Source organism: Indicator indicator, chromosome 13 (genome assembly GCF_027791375.1).
Source record: "Indicator indicator isolate 239-I01 chromosome 13, UM_Iind_1.1, whole genome shotgun sequence".
NCBI lineage: Eukaryota > Metazoa > Chordata > Aves > Piciformes > Indicatoridae > Indicator > Indicator indicator.
The window spans coordinates 3,607,087-3,613,172 of NC_072022.1; positions in this window are offsets into that span (position 1 = coordinate 3,607,087).

The following is a 6,086-nucleotide window of genomic DNA, read 5'->3' on the forward strand; positions in this document are numbered from 1 at the left end:
GTCCCCTCAGTATCTACTGGACTCTCTCCAGTACTTCCCTGTATCTCAAACTGAGGAGTCCAGAACTGGACCTAGTACTCCAGATGTGGCCTCACTAATGCAGACCGATCCCAGACCTTCCCTACCAATCACCAACATTAAGCACTCTGGTGTCCACCACTTAGCTGGGACACAGTCAGGGTTGTAAGAATTTACGATATTCTTTACCATTCTACAAAGCCTGTAGTGAACAGAAGAGCAAATTATGGCTTGGGTACTTAACGGAATGGAGCCCTGTCACTGAGGGTGAGGTATTAAGTTGTTTCCAAGAAGACACTCACCTTTTACATCTGCTGTGTCCATCATCCTGAATTCAGGAGCCACAGATCGGAACGCTCAGGCAAACGTGTCAGTTGTGCTTCAAGAGCTGCTAACACCTGCCTCAAGGAGCCCAACTCCAACATGGACATGATGCTGTGAAGGAAACTTGGAGAAGAAACCATAAACTCAGATAAAGAAGGATAAATGAATACGCATGGAGAAAAGCCAGAGGACAGCAGTAGAACAGAACACCAGCAGTGGCTTAGCAGCAACAAAAGCAAGGAATATTAGCAAGCAGTACCCACTCTTGATCAGTAACACAGGGCGCACTTCAGCTCAGGAACACTTGAAGAGTTTTGAGAGAGACATGCAGAGACTGAGAGCACCTGAAGCCGTGAGGAAAATGGGCTCCATCAAGAAAAATCAGGATGATGAGTCATGTTATCATCATCATTTGAAAGACAACTATGGTAGCAAAGCTAGGAGCAGGTTAAACCCTGTTCTGTACCTGTCCCTCTAACCAAGGGACATAACACGTGTACTGCAAGCCAGGGAGCATGCAAGAGGAAAAATGGAAAGACCGCATATAAAAATGCAGACGGGAAACCCTACAGCCAACCTGTATTTCTAGGTCAATGTACCTTAGTTTTGAGCTGGGTACATGCTCAGAGATCTCTCAGCCTCTGGCTGTCTTGCAAAAAGCATGATTCATGCCACACCAGGGCTTTGGTAAACAAAATTACTCAGGAATTCACTTACAGATGTAAGGCAAACCATGGTATCTTCGTGACAAAAAGCAATTTAGGTTTGAATGTAACAAATATTCTGCAGCCAAGCCAGTCTATCCCACCCAAATTAACACATCAAAAGTAAGTCAAAGAATATGGTTCAACTTTTCTGTGTGAGCAAAATTAAACAGTAAAACTGGTTAAGAGACCCTGGGTACACAAGTAAGTTGGAGGACTAGTTATAGCAGCTCTGTGCTGTCCATATGTTGGCTGGGAAAAGGCTGAAGTTATAGAAGCAGAAAGCAAGATTTCTTATGGCCCCATAGAAACCAAACTCACTTGATTTCCTGAAATAGTTTATATTTGATTTTATGAAAAATAAATTGTATAGATTTTGTTACTGGTATTTTAATGCATTCTTCCACTGCCTTTGAATGTGTTTGACTATTAGTTTTTACATATTAATAGGAGTTTAATAGAGCACACACAGCTTCTTAGAAACCATAACCTTACTACTTCTCTCCAAAGGGTGAAAAAATTCTCACGGCTAGCATTCATTAAGAGATGATCTAGACAGCTTACCTTGTACCTACCAGAGAAGCAGAACAAGCATTCAAAAGCCATGTTGCAAAAGATGTGTAGTTGCTGTTCAAAAATACAACAAATACAAACCAAAACAAATACATTCTCCCCCCCCGCCCGCCCCCCTCCCCCCCCCCAGCCCAACCAAATAAAACCCCAACCTACCAACAAAAAAACCCTTTAAATGTTAACCTGGCAGGAATTAATAATTTTCTGTAGTTAGGGTATGGTATTTCACCATTAGCCAGGTCAGGCAGCACTGAGGACTTCATTTACAGAGACAAAAAGCCTCAGAGAGCTTTCCTTCTGAAGTATCTAACAATAAATCTGATCAATAAACACCTGTCCCGTTCCTGCATCTAGCACATTCTAAAGCTCTCCAATCAATAAAGTTAACCCCAGGACTATTCGTTGCTAAGACCATTAGCAGGTCATTTGAAATGTAAACGAAATTTGCAATGTAAGGAATGTGGCAAGTGATCGACTCTGCCTTCTCGCTCAGAAAACCAATACATGTATTCTAGTGCTTGAGGACACCATTTGCAGTCAAACGCTTGCATATCTTATTTAAAACATTCTGTAAGATGGTCTCCACAGACACCTAGACAGGCGTTTCTCACTACAGAGCAGCAACAGCTTTGTTGCTCCCAGTTTTTGTTAGAACTAGAAAACAGTATTTTGCCTTGACAAAGGTCAGAAATTTAAGCTGTCAAAATGACAGTCATAGAATAGTTCAAGCTGGAAAACCTTTAAGGTCATTTAATCCAATCATTCTCTCTCTCTACCACATCTGGTGCTACACCATGTCCCTCAGCACCACATCTCCAGGGATGGCAATTCAACCACCTCCCTGGGGAGCCTGTTACAGTGTTTGAGAACCCTTTCAGTGGTGAAATTGTTCCTAATGTCCAGCCTAAACCTCGCCTGGCATGACTTGAGGCCACTTCCTCTTGTTACTAGGGAAAAGAGACCAATGCCTACCTTGCTCCAACCTCCTTTCAGGGAGCTGCAGAGTGAGGTAGTCTCCCCTGAGCGTCCTTTTCTCCAGGCTAAACAATCCCAGTTCTCTTGGCTGCTCCTGGTAAGACCTGTTCTCCAGACACTTCACCAGCTTTGTTGCCCTTCTTTGGATCTGCTCTGGCACCTCAGTGTCCCAGTACTAAAGGTGTGGCTTCACCAGTGCTGAGTACAGGGGATCTATGTTAAAACCCCATAAAACTACAGTATTCCATACTGCACAGGCTACTCAGCCACACTTCAAGAGGCAGGAACAGCTTGTAAAACACTTTCCAATTGCTTCTATTGCTCCTGAATACCTTAAGAGGAGCAGTGAGCTACACCATGTTACGGGCCAACATTCAGGTATTCCAGGTATTACAAAGCCAGCCAGTGCTCTGTTTGAGCTGGTGAAGGCTGTAATTGTGAGGGACAAGGATGCCTCCCAGGTTGTCCTCATCCTTTCTCTTTGAGAAACTATCAGGAGACAAGTGTAACCACCTCCTGAGGCTGCAGTTTATCTGCTCTGTATATACACTGTGTTCATCCCACCCAGCATAAATCAGTGTTTCTCTAGTACCTCAGACAGGCCCAAGAGATTTCATGGAAGGGGTCAGTCATCTGATACAGGTTCTAAGAACCTTTTGCAGTCCTTGAGGGGAATTAGATAAACTAGAGGAGAGGCCTTAAAGATCATGTAGTTCCAACCCCCCTGCCATGGGCAGAGACACCTCCTACTAGACCAGATAGCTCAAGGAAGAGGTCTATATTAGCAGCATATAGGACAGCTTTATACATCCCAAGCTGGGACCACACAGCAGTTTGTCTCACAGCCCACTGGTTCATCACAGGCTTTTTAACCCTGCTGCTGCGGCTCATTCAGCTCCAACACAACAAATCTAAGCTCTCCCTCCAGCCTGGAATTCAGGCACAGGCCACAAAGGAGGAGCCAGAGAATATGATGGGGGTTGTGCATTCACAGAATGGAAGAAAAGAGGGATCATCCAAATAAACTAAGTGAATACCAAGAAATATTTTATTGTACATGTAATCAAAATTTAAAAAACGGACAAGGAGTGAGGGACAGCTTTATCTAGCATCTCTTCACTACACAGGGTACAGAAATACAACTAGTAAAGAATGAGCACAGATTAGTACCCTTTGCTCCCCTTTCCTGCCCCAGTGAAGGAGGTTCTACAAGCGAGATCAGTAATGCTTCTCAGTAATGGCACACTTGAGCGGAGATAGTTGTGTTTGGTTTTATGAGGGAGACTGTGCCTTCAAAAGAGTTGTTTGTTAACAAAAACACCATCTCTTTAGTGGTCTGTAAGCATTACTCAGTCAACATCCAGACTATACTTAAGTGACTGATGATTTAACAGCTGTGATGGTTTTGTTATATCTGAACCGGCACTATCTTTAAGTATATCAGTTACAGAAAATAGATTCCTTAGGTTTAACAATATGTAGTAGAGAATATATTATCTAGTGGCATAACTAATGTAAAGAAGCAGAGGAAGTATTCACAGAAAAAGGAGGAGCTGTATGCTGAGCAGGGGCATGTTGACTAAAAACTAAAAGAGCTGGAGCTGAGTGCTAGCTGCAAAGGAGTTACACCTCAGTATCATTGGTGTAAGCTCAGAACATCTGGTTTGAAAAATATACTATTCATCACACATCTGCATCAACCTCCAGATTAACTCCTTGCCCCAGATCCTCTTTACCTACCACAGCAGGATCTTAAACAGTTCTCATAATGTAACTCACATGCTGCCTTATGTACTGCATAGCAGAAGGCCTCCATTCCCATCCTGAGCCAGACAGGAGGAAGTCTGAAAGTGAATGCAAAGTTTATCCACCCCTTCGATCACTCAGATTCCCTCCTAACTCACCAGGGTGAAGGCCTTCAGAGCAGAAAGGTGCAACTTTTTTCCAGTACCAGGTGATTTTCTCTCAAGTAGCTTAGAAATAAGCCTTCACAAAAAACAAAAGCTATCCAGCACATATGCTGATTTGATTCATCCCTTCCTAAGTGCTAAATCCTGAACTGAAGGCAAGAACACAAGAGAGACTTTTTTATTTTTCAGCAGCCCAATACCTCCAGTAAATTGAAAGACTCTTCACAAAACTTCCAGAGAAGGTCCATGTAAAGGCAGGTGAAGCCAGATCCAAAACAAGAGTAAGTAACCTGGCTTGGATCCTAATGCCCTTTGGAGACTATTAGTTTTTTGGCTTAAAATGCAAATGAATCATGACATTACTACCTTCATCTTTATCAGCTCACAGCATGGTCGAACATGGATTATTAGTGTCGTTACACACCTCAGCCTTGAATTCACTAACACCCATAGCACCACTTGATTGTTGCTGTAAATAAAAGTCAGTCTAACCCTTACGTCCTCTGCCAGAAAAAGCGTTCTACCTTTGATAGTTGTGCAACACCACCTATTCTGGGCCAGCTAACCTACACACATTTTTTGTCCACACAGATCTGCAGCTGTTTTCAGAGCTAACCAGCTCCAAGCTTAAACTCTTGGCTTTTAGAATTTCATTCTCCTTGCAGTCTACAAACATAGGAGATTGACACAACCAACAGCCGATTTATTGACTGCCTCACCAGGTATTTCTGTACATGCCAACTGCAGAGTCATAAAAGCCTCCCAGGTCTTCTTCATGCTCCTCAGCTTTGAAACAGAAGGATTGATATCAGTTACTCAGCATTAAAAGACCTAGGAGCAGGGAAAAATGCAGCTCTTCTGTACCTCAGTAGTTATTTGCTCAGTATTATATCTGTTTTAAGCAACACCAAGGCAGTATCTGAATTTATGCTGCACTTTGGCAGAGGCAGGCTCCCTAGCAGTAAAGAAGTATCAGCCTTTCCACAGGAAAAGTCTCTAAGGTTCAGCTGGCCTTTTTTTCTAAGTCATTTAACATGGCAGAGTTATAAAAGTATATAGCTCATGCCTGTCTTTAGAGTAGAGTAGCTGGGCTGCATGTTTTCCTAAGTACTAGAGTTTATTAGCTATGCTAAAACAAGACCTAAAGAGCCTGGAGTTGTTCAGAGACTCACCAGCTACCCAAACAGAAAAGTTGTTCCACAACAGTGACTTCACTATCTCTTGAAACCATGCACTACAAGAAAGCCAGTAAAGGAAATCTTGTGTGATGAAAGGCTCTCTCACTGTCTCATCATAAAGAAGCTCCCTGCTGCTCTGAAGTACCTTCTCCTTCCACAGGAATAGCTAACATACCTTTTGGAGGCAGTTTAGCCAAGGGCTGCACAGAGGTGTTTCTACAGAACCGCTTTTTGGAAGAGAGAAGTTATTCTACTAGTTGCACAAACTGGATTTACTACACTCATTTTACTCTGATAACGTTTAGGCTACGAGGTGTCTGTACAAGATATATCAGCAGAGACAGCACATTGTTAACACTACATATGTAAACTGAGATACAACAGGCCCTTCCATCAAGGCATCA